Below are 11,675 nucleotides of genomic sequence, written 5' to 3'. Positions count from 1 at the left end.
CATTGCTCGTCGTTGGTGTTAAGAGGTAACTACTTTAACATGTAGACAAAGTTGATAATTTATTGATGTATATATGTATTTTTTTTAATGTATATATATTATTTGTTGATATGAGATTGTATGAAAACGCAATGTGATTTAGCTATATATATGAAAATATATAACTAGTTGTTTGAATCATCATCATATATGCCTAGATACCCGTTCAAGACTTACTCATTAGGAGTAAGTCTTGAATAGTCCCCGGTTTGGGACTGTTCTTGGACGTTTGATCTCACTTAGGTGGTGAATGTGTGTCTTATTTTCAATTCTGAGGAAAATCTTGGCTTATCGTTTCGCTAAATTGTTCTCTGGGTACATATGTAGATAAGCAATTATCTACATTGTGTACTTGGAGAACTGTAGGAAAATGCTGCCGGATTTTCCTTAGAATTGAAAAGTTGGCATATATTCACTAGTGAGATTAGACGTCCAAGGATGGGTTAGGTTGGAGTGATAAGGACCTTTGACTGCATGCATACAATTGAACATGTGACTATCTTAGCTTGTTGTATACGTGTGTGATTTGAATATGTGAGTGTGTGTACTTTAATAATGATTGATGCATTATAATGAATGTTGTGTTTAATTATTAGAGGTGGTATTTGGTAGGCGTGTCGCGCACCTATCAAAAGTAATTACCTAACTAACTTCCTAATTATGTAGCAGAGCAAGTCAGGGTCGAATCCACAGGGACAAACGTATAAAACACTAGATATCTTGACTCAATTTAACTAAACGAGTGACAAACAACGATGAAAAGGGTGTTGACTAAGACTAACACTAAACTATGACAATTACTAGGAACACACAAGATATAATCAATTAATTAAAACATCTAGAATTAAGCATCACCACTAGCATGACCAATACATGAATAATTTCCATCCCAAATAACATAATCAAGAATCCAAGAGGAGTAATGCACCCTATAAATACCAAAGATCTCTCCCGAGTACCAATGGCTACTCTAAACAAGCAATCAAACCTATTCCCATAGAATCATGCAAGAAAGAGGCATTAAGCATATCATCACAATTAAATTCCTAGCAATCCCATCTAACTATTCCCATAGAAGATATTCATACCATTGATTGGATCAACAAAACCATCTAGATTCAATTCCCATTGAAAATAAGATATACGGAGTCAAATCAAAATCACCTATCCCTAGTATGATAATGAGCATAAGAACAATCCAATCAAACAAGAACAATGGATCATATAAACTTGGGATTAATGGAAGAATTCATATATTAAATCAATGCTAGGGTTTTACTTAACCCTAGATTAATGGACTACTCACACATAATTGGAATAGCAAAACAAATAATGAACAAATTAAAAGACATGATAATAATGAAAGGAAAGAAGAGATTAAGAAAACTTAGTCTTTACTTGAAGGAATCAAAGCGTAGTAATCAATGTTCAACAATGGAGTAAACTCAAAAGCTCTCTAAAAAGTTATAAAATGTATTCTCTAGTAAAAAGGCGTAATTTCTAATTCTAAGAAAATAGTTTTTATATGTCTCGTAAAAGTGGCGCAACACGCGCTTAAAACGCTCAAAGATCGTCTCGCCCGACCGGTCGGGCGGATTTCGCCCGGTCGGGCGGTCGTCAGGTGTCATTTTTCCTTCGTCGCGCCTGGCCGGGCGCTTTTCAGCAGGTCCTCATTCGCCTCGCCCGACCGCCCGGGCGGATTTCGCCCGGTCGGGCCCGCATGTAAAGATTGCCTGGCAGCTTAACTTTCTGAAAATGCGCTAAGTATGGTTCGCTCGACCGGCCCGGGCAGATTTCGCCCGGTCGGGCGCGGGAGCAATTTCTCTTGGAACCTTCAGTGTTCGATTTCTGACTAAGTAAGACTCGCCCCGCCCGACCAGCGGGGCAGATGTCGCCCGGTCGGGCGGTCATCAGGTTTTTGGCCAAATGAGATTTTCGCGCGTCCCGACTTCATGTCTCATGTAGCGATATCAAGGATTAGGAAATGCACCAAATATGATTTTCCTACAAAAGTCAATCTGAAAACACAACACACTACAAGACACACATTAGTACTAAAAAGGGCTCCAAGAGCGCAATTAATACCAATAATCAGGGAAGGGGGTAAAATTCTATATAAAATAGACATACAAACTCCCCCAAGCTAGACTTTTGCTTGCCCCTAAGCAAAACATGTCTGAAAATCAACAGTTCAAGGCATCAATAGTGGTTCACCCCATCACGAAAATTCTTGAAATGACAATAGATCGATCCAAACACACCACAAGTCATAATCGGTAAGGTTCGACAAAAACAAATACCAATCAGGGATAAGAATCAAGAGAGGCCACTAAATATGCGCTGCAAATCAATGAGAAGGATCTCACAAGGGGACTCACCACTCATTTGTAAAGCACTCTCCAAGCAGTTAAAATGACTGCTTCTTTCCATCCCCAGTACCCGTCCCTACTCTCACACTCGTGTGTTTGAAGGGTGATATATGGCGCTCAATTGCTCCACTTCACCAAGTTAGTCCATAGGCTTGTATCATCTCTCCACATCAGGTAGTTATACATGCAACAAATCATATGACTCAATTAAGGTTGTAATGGGGCTTAAGGTGGTAGGTGTGGCAAATATTTGGGAATGTGGTGCTTAAGGTAGTGAAGTATTACTACAACTTTTGAACGAAACATCCCACACACATAATAAATTGCAACACAACTATAACCCATTTTTCTTTCATCTCACTCCTTTATCTTTTCACATAACCCAAGTAATGACTTCCAATATGACATAATTCAAATGAGATCTCTCTCTTAGAATTTTTTTTTTTTTTTTTCAATTTGATTTTCATAATTGCTCTTGGAAATCTTACTTGTCTTGTTTTTAGGAGTTCTCTACTTTAGCTACTAGCTAATGAGGATAGAGAAGAATTTCTTTTGCACATGTAATCAATCATATTTGTTCTCTTTCTTGCAATCTTTTCATTCATACCAACAACCAATTTCATAATCCACAAGTTAATCAACCAAAAATTCCTAAATACTTCACTACCAATGGTAAAGAGACGTATTTTTGGAAAAATGAGGAGCTCATAATGTAGTTGTAAAAGAAACAGGCTCAGCTCAGAGTGGTTAACTAGGGGAAATGAATGCAGGGAAGGTTATTTGGTCTTTTGGTGCAAATTCCTACGTGAGTCATAATCATTTTTGTTATGACATTGTATAACTAATGCATCAATGGAGAGAAAACACAAGTTCTAGCATCCCTCATGAAGTGGGCATACACACAAGAAAAGCATGACGTTAAGGCACAGAAGCTCACAGTTAAGCCTAAACATGCTTGCAGGACATATAGAGTGCCACAATCTTGATTCTTATCATAGATCTAAGTACAGTTATGCCATGCCTTGGTGATCAATCATTGTTTCGTGTCCATCAACAATCCAAAGTCAAAACAGCATTATGATAGCATGGGGCACAGGGAAACAACTATTCAACCTTGACTTTGATTTTTCTCTTCTTTTTTTTTTTTTTCAGCATGCTTCACACATCATAGTATAGATTGCCGATTGGCAATCATCCACCTATAATGCCTACCGCTAGGCACAATGTATCTGGCGCACAGGAAGTGGTCAAGGTCGAGATAGGTAGGTCCAGGAACAGCATTGGCCCGAATCTCAACGTGGCCGAAATGACACGCAATGTGGGTGACTAGTCCCCCAATGACAATAGGTACGGAGGAACGGACACTGCCGTCCTCCTCAAAAGTGGGGTAAGTCGTAGAGATCTTATGCAGATGATGCATAAATGCATATGCAAGATCAAACTGCACAGTCATAGTGACGGGCCATAGATAAGTGCCAAGAGCACTTAGTTCCTCAGTCCTAGAGGTGTTGGGTTCCCACCTCCCAAAAATAGTCCTCCCCAAGAATTTCAGAAGAAAACGAATGCTAGGATTATGCACATATTTTATTTGTAGGTGTTGACAGTTTGGTGGTCTAACACCAGTGAGGGCTTCCCAAAGTTGGCCTAGCAGAAATGTTTCGGGTTTCTTCCTTTCCCCCCTAACGGTCATACCAAATAGTTGTGCAAATTGGCGAAGGGTCAGTCTCCTATCCACATTGGAAAGGCGAAAATACAAGACATGGTCATTTTGGGCGTGTTTTCGAATATCTAAGGAACTTAGAAATTCTAGGGTGAGGTCCGCATATGTGCCATGGTACAAGGTGAGGAATTGTTCTATTCCCATTCCAACAAATAATGTGCGGGTAATTTCAGCAATACCCAAAACATGCAAGAGGTCACTATGAACAAATCGGGTGGGGGCAATCATACGATGCTTAAGTTTTTGAAAACGTACTTTTTGAGCATCATCCTTAAAAATTACATGAGGAAAGTCAGGATCTACCTCAATTGCAGTAGGTTCAGAGCCACGTGTACCTCGTCGACCCGCCATTTGAGATGATGAAAAACCTGCAAAAACAGAGCAATGGTGGAGAAATTGAGAATTTCACAAAAATTTGAAGGAAATCATCTCATAATGCACCATAAAGTTAAAAACGCAATTTTAAGGTTAATCTAGCAAAAATCACCATAAAAATCAAACCTTTACTCAAGAAAAACCCAAAGAGGAGGAGTGAGAAGAAGGAGGAAGAGGAGAGAGAGTGAGGGGGAAAAATTTGTAAGTAAGATGGGGAATTTGGTGAGGATGAGTGAAAGATTAGAAATTATGAAGAAATTTGAGAGTGTGGAGGTGAGGAAAAGGAGAATTGGGGTTAGGGTTTTGAGAGGAGAGAGAAGATGAGAGGAAGAAGATGAAGTGAGATGAGGGTTTGAAAGAGAGTGAAAGAAAAGAAAAAAAATCGTGGGTTTTTACTCGGGTAACTGCGCCTCGCCCGACCGGGCGGATTTCGCCCGACCGCCCGGGCGGAAAATTTTCCTTAGTTTTTTTTCCTCGTTCTGATTTTTCCCTTTTTGATCTGTGCTTGCGCGCCCGACCGGGCGGATTTCGCCCGACCGCCCGGGCGGAATTTATTCCTTAGTGATTTTTCGCGTTTCTGAATTGCCCAGCTGAAGTGTGCTTACGCGCCCGCCCGGGAAGATTTCGCCCGACCACCCGGGCGGTGCCCAGTGCACATACTTTTTCGCTTTTAGTCCGTTTTCCCATGTTCCTGCAGTAGGTTTCCACACTATGCAAATTTTTCACTCCAAAATCACTCCAAAATAAAATAAGAAAAGAAAAATGAAAATAAAATAAAGTCAAAAGAAAAATAAAAAGTAGGAAATTGGGTTGCCTCCCAATAAGCGCTAGTTTTTAAGGTCATTAGCTCGACCTCCTCTAGTATCACTCAGGTGAAGGGATGGAGAGTATGATGTCAACTTGCTCAGCAATGGGATCTCCAGCTCGGTAATGCTTCAATCGGTGGCCATTGACTTTGAAAGTGTCACCTTGCCGGTTCCAAAGCTCCACTGAACCATAAGGAAAAACCTTGCAACCTTGAATGGACCGGACCACCGCGAACGAAGTTTACCAGGAAATAGCTTCAGACGAGAATTAAAAAGAAGAACCAAATCCCCTTCCTTGAACTCTCGGCGCACAATTCCCTTGTCATGCCATCTCTTAGTCTTCTCCTTGTACAATCTAGAACTCTCATAAGCATCCAGACGAAGCTCATCAAGCTCAGCAAGTTGAAGGAGTCTCTTCTCCCCACCGTTTGAGAGTCGAAATTGAGGCTCTTAATAGCCCAAAATGCACGATGCTCTAACTCAACAGGAGATGACATGCTTTCCCATAAACAAGACGATATGGGGTGGTACCTATGGGGTCTTGAAGCTGTCCGTAAGCCCATAATGCATCATCAAGTTTAGCAGCCCAATCTTTTCGTGTTTGTGCAACCGTCTTCTCTAGGATAGTTTTGATCTCACGGTTGGAAACCTCCACTTGTCCACTAGTTTGGGGTGATATGAAAGTCCCACTCTATGATGCACCCCATACTTCTTAAGCATAGCTTCAAAATTTATTCTCCAGAAATGCTTACCTCCATCACTAATCAAAACCCGTGGAATGCCAAAACGAGGAAAAATAGTTTTCTTAAAAATCTACTAACCACCCGAGCATCATTAGTTGGAGAAGCAAGAGCCTCCACCCATTTGGAGACATAGTCCACAGCAACCAGAATATACTTGTTCCCATAAGAAGAAGGGAACGGACCCATGAAATCTACACCCCACACATCAAATATCTCCACTTCAAGAATAGTGTTGAGGGCATCTCATTCCGAGGGAAAGATTTCCCGTTCTTTGACAGCGATCACAAGAATGCACATAATGATGAACATCCTTGAACAAAGTAGGCCAATAAAAACCACATTGAAGAATTTTCGCTGCAGTTTTATTAGTACTAGCATGGCCTCCACAAGGTAAATCATGACAATGAGATATAATAGAGGATACCTCATTTCCAGGAATACACCTTCTAATCACCCCATCTGCGCAAGACTTGTAAAGGAAGGGCTCATCCCAAAAATACCTCCTCACATCCTTAAAGAATTTCTTCTTTTGTTGAGATGAATATCCATGAGGAATAGTGTCACTAGCCAAATAGTTGGCTATATCAGCATACCATGGGATCTCTGCAGTGGCCAAAGCTAGAAGCTGCTCATCAGGAAAAGTATCATCAATTGGTAGAGCCTCATCACCCTCAGCATCCATAACAATTCGAGAAAGGTGATCTGCAACAACATTCTCAGCACCCTTCTTGTCTCGAATCTCCAAGTCAAACTCTTGTAACAACAAAATCCACCGAATCAAACGGGGCTTAGCATCCTTCTTGCTCATCAAATATTTAAGAGCCGCATGATCAGTGTGAATTATCACCTTCGACCCACCAGATAGGACCGAAATTTCTCCATCGCATATACCACTGCTAACAGTTCCTTCTCAGTTGTGGCATAGTTCATCTGGGCCGGAGTAAGAGTCTTGCTTGTATAGTAGATGGCATGCAGTTTACCATCCTCCCTCTGACCCAATACTGCTCCCACTGCGTAGTCACTAGCATCGCACATAATCTCAAAAGGAGATTCCAGTCAGGCGATTGAATTATAGGAGCAGAAATAAGAGCCGCTTTTAACCTGTGAAAAGCCTCAGTACAAGCATCAGTAAACACAAAAGGGACATCTTTGCCTAAAAGCTCAGTTAGAGGTCGAGCAATTTTGGAAAAATCTTTTATGAAGCGGCGGTAGAATCCCGCATGACCAAGAAAACTCCTTACTCCTTTGACAGAGTTAGGAGGTGGTAAACGCTCAATGACCTCTATTTTTGCTTTGTCGACTTCAATGCCCCGATGAGAAACAATATGACCCAGAACGACTCCTTGTTGCACCATAAAATGACATTTTTCCCAGTTGAGAATCAAATTAACTTCTTTGCATCTATGGAGCACCTTTTGTAAATTAGCAAGAAAACGTCAAAAGATGTTCCATAGACGGAGAAGTCATCCATAAATACTTCCATAGAGTTCTCAATAAGACTGGAAAAAATTGCCATCATGCAACGCTGAAAAGTGGCAGGAGCATTACACAGTCCAAATGGCATCCTTCGATATGCAAAGGTGCCATAAGGACATGTGAAGTAGTCTTTTCCTGGTCACTTGGATGAATAGGAATTTGGAAAAAACCAGAGTATCCATCCAACCAACAGAAAAAGGAATGTTTTGCCAGTCTTTCTAACATCTGATCAATGAAGGGAGGGGAAAATGATCCTTGCGGGTGGCCTTATTCAATCTCTCTATAATCAATACACATGCGCCACCCTGTCACAGTTCTAGTGGGAACTTGCTCACCCTTATCATTCTTGACAACGGTCATACCTCCTTTCTTAGGGACTACTTGAACAGGGCTAACCCACTTACTATCTGAGATAGGGTAGATTATACCTGCATCAAGCAATTTAAGAACCTTTTCTTGACTACTTCCATCATATTTGGATTAAGTCTTCGTTGAGATTCTATAGAAGAAGCATGTTCGTCCTCAAGAATGATTTTGTGCATGCAAAATGAGGGATTAATACCCTTAATATCATCAATGGTGTACCCAATGACATTCTTATATTTCCTTAAAATAACGAGCAATTTTTCAATTTGAATGTCATCAAGCTCAGCATTAACAATAATAGGGTATGTATCATTGGGACCCATGAACACATATTTCAAAGTAGAGGGGAGAGGTTTCAGTTCTACCTTAGGAGGCGTAGTACTCTCCTTAGTGTCCTCAGAATGCAGCAACTCCTGGAGAGGCTCTTCAGATTCAGTGGCTCGTGTCTCCTCTAGAAGTCTCTTGTATTCCTTAGTCTCCCAATCTTCCTCATCAGCACTACCCATCAAGACCGTTTGTAGCGAATCATCCAGTTGCAGATTGAAAGCCTCGCTTCTATCACCTCATCAAGAGCATCCACTCTATAAACAGTTTCTCCCATAGAAGGAGAAGTCATGGAGTTTGTGAGTGTGTACTCCATCTTTTCATCACCTACTTCAAAAGTGATTTTACCCTTCTTCATGTCAATAATGGCTCCAGCAGTGGCCAAAAAGGTCCCCAAGAATTATGGGAACTTGTGCATCCTCCTTCATCTCCATGACGACAAAATCACAGGGAATAAAGAATTTACCCACTCGAAGAGGAACATCTTCAAGTATACCAAGTGGAAACTTCACTGTCCTGTCAGCTAGTTGTAGAGAGATGCGTGTGGGTTTTAGTTCGCCCATGTTGAGTTGCTTGCAGATAGATAACGGCATGAGACTAACACTAGCCCCAAGATCACACAAAGCATTCTTGATAGCAATATCTCCAAGCTTGACCGGAATGGAATAGCTGCCCGGATCTCCTAGCTTTTCTGGAAGCGTATTCTGCAAAATAGCACTACACTCAGCAGTTAGTGAAACAGTGACATTTTCTTCAATTTTTCGTTTGTTAGAGAGCATGTCTTTCAAAAACTTAGCGTAAGAAGGCATCTCAGATATGGCATCCAAGAAAGGTATGTTGATGTGTAGCTTCTTCAGGATGTCAAGGAACTTCCCATATTTCTTTTCAAGTTTTGCCTGTGCCAATCTTTGAGGGAACGGAACAGGTGGCTTGTATGGTTTAATAGGAATGACAGTGGGTTCCTCCTTCTCAGGCTTCTTAGCTTCATCTTCCAAACCCGTCTTCTCTTGAACTTCTTCACTCAACTCTATAACCTCTTTTGCATGTTGTTTTGCTCAGTTACCCTCCTTGTAGGCTCTTGCAATTCTTTACCGCTCCTCAATGAAATGGCATTGATATGCCCTTAGGATTTGGTTCAGTTTGCCCAGGAAGTTGGCCTGAAGGTTTAGAGAGGTGGCTTATTTGTTGGGCTAGTTGGGTCATCTGACTCTCCATCAATTTATTATGAGCAGTGATTTGTTGGAGAGAATTGTTGAAGAATTCATTCTGCTTGGCTTGGTATTCAACTTGCTTTGCCTGAGAGGAAGCTAAATTCTCCATGATAGTCTCAAGGTTGGGTCGAGAGGATGATGATGAAGGGTTGAATGGTGGTCTTTGTTGGAAACCAGGTGGCTGGGAGTAGTTGGTGTGTGGAGGTTGAGGTTGGTTATTTTTGTAGGAGAAATTTGGGTGATGCTTCCAACCTGGGTTAAATGTGTTTGAGTATGGGTTTTTTGTGGCCTTGTATTTGTGTTAGGAGGGCATTGACATGCTCAGTTCCCGCTCCCATATTATTATATTGACACTCAGTGAAGGAGTGACCTTGCACTTCACAAATCTCACAAATAGGCGCTACTGGTCCGCTACTCAACTGATCAACTTTAGCTGCCAAAACTTGCACAGTGTTAGTTAAAGTAGCAATAGCATCAACCTCATACTTACCTCCCTTTTTAGGGGCTCCACGAGATATACTCCAGTCATTCAGGTAATTGTTGGCAGCCATATCATCCAACAATGTCTTCGCGGCTTCTGGAGTTTTTGCCATGAAAGTACCGCCAGATGCGCATCAATAGAACTTCGAACTTCATGCTTCAGACCATTGTAGAATGTCTGAATCAGCAACCACTCAGGAATGCCGTGGTGTGGACACTGCCTTTGCAAAGCCTTGTATCTCTGCCATGCTTCATAGAGAGACTCCAATTCATGTTGTTGAAAGCCAGATATCTCTTTCTGAACTTGGAAGTTCTCATAGGAGGGAAGAACTTGTAAAGAAAAGCCTTCTTCAGTTCTGGCCATGTGGCAATCTTCCTCACTTCTTCTTCCTTAAACCATTCCTTTGCTTCGTCCCTGAGAGAAAAAGGAAAAGCACAATACCGAATTAAATCGTCAGAAACATTAGTTAATTTCAAAGTATTGCATTTTTCAAAAATTAGCCAAATGATCAGTAGGGCTCTCTTTGGGTGTTCCCGCATAGGAATCCTGTGAGATAAACTGGATGAATTGTGGCTTGAGCTCGAAATGATTGGCAGCATTTGTCGGTCTGTTTATGGTGGTGGTGGTCTCATCGGGCATAGCATATTCCCGTAGAGACTTTGGTGGTGCTTCGTCTCCCATTGTTGGTTCTTGTTGTTGTTGTCTTCTTCGACTTCCTAATCGCCTTGCTGTAGCCTCGATCTCGCGATCAAGAGTAATCAGATCTTGTGAACCCTTGCTACGAGTGCGCATGCAACAAAAAGACTGAAAGAAAAGAGATCAAACAACAAATAATGTGACAATGATCGAACAAAGACAGTTTAGCTAAATCAATCAAGATAAACTAATCTAATACCGTTAGTCCCCGGCAACGGCGCCAAAATTTGGTAGGCGTGTCGCGCACCTATCAAAAGTAATTACCTAACTAACTTCCTAACTATGTAGCAGAGCAAGTCAGGGTCGAATCCACAGGGACAAACGTATCAAACACTAGATATCTTGACTCAATTTAACTAAACGAGTGACAAACAAGATGAAAAGGGTGTTGACTAAGACTAACACTAAACTATGACAATTACTAGGAACACACAAGATATAATCAATTAATTAAAACATCTAGAATTAAGCATCACCACTAGCATGACCAATACATGAATAATTTCCATCCCAAATAACATAATCAAGAATCAAGAGGAGTAATGCACCCTATAATACAAAGATCTCTCCCGAGTACCAATGGCTACTCTAAACAAGCAATCAAACCTATTCCCATAGAATCATGCAAGAAAGAGGCATTAAGCATAGCATCACAATTAAATTCCTAGCAATCCATCTAACTATTCCCATAGAAGATATTCATACCATTGATTGGATCAACAAAACCATCTAGATTCAATTCCCATTGAAAATAAGATATACGGAGTCAAATCAAAATCACTATCCCTAGTATGATAATGAGCATAAGAACAATCCAATCAAACAAGAACAATGATCATATAAACTTGGGATTAATGGAAGAATTCATATATTAAATCATTGCTAGGGTTTTACTTAACCCTAGATTAATGGACTACTCACACATAATTGAATAGCAAAACAAATAATGAACAAATTAAAAGACATGATAATAATGAAAGGAAAGAAGAGATTAAGAAAACTTAGTCTTTACTTGAAGGAATCAAAGCGTAGTAATCAATGTTCAACAATGGAGTAAACTCAAAAGCTC

General features: G+C 40.7%; 1 non-coding gene across 1 annotated transcript; it reads left to right on the top strand.

Moving 5' to 3' along the window:
• The first annotated feature begins 10,109 nt into the window (after positions 1-10,109).
• LOC125495397 (small nucleolar RNA R71) lies at positions 10,110-10,215 on the top strand. The gene has a single exon (XR_007272034.2). It is a non-coding gene; the product is annotated as a small nucleolar RNA R71 (small nucleolar RNA).
• The last annotated feature ends 1,460 nt before the right edge of the window (positions 10,216-11,675 follow it).

Source organism: Beta vulgaris, chromosome 2 (assembly GCF_026745355.1).
Source record: "Beta vulgaris subsp. vulgaris cultivar EL10 chromosome 2, EL10.2, whole genome shotgun sequence".
In the NCBI taxonomy this organism is placed as follows: domain Eukaryota; kingdom Viridiplantae; phylum Streptophyta; class Magnoliopsida; order Caryophyllales; family Amaranthaceae; genus Beta; species Beta vulgaris.
Note: the sequence above shows the minus strand (reverse complement) of the source record. Positions and strands in the feature narration are given on the sequence as shown.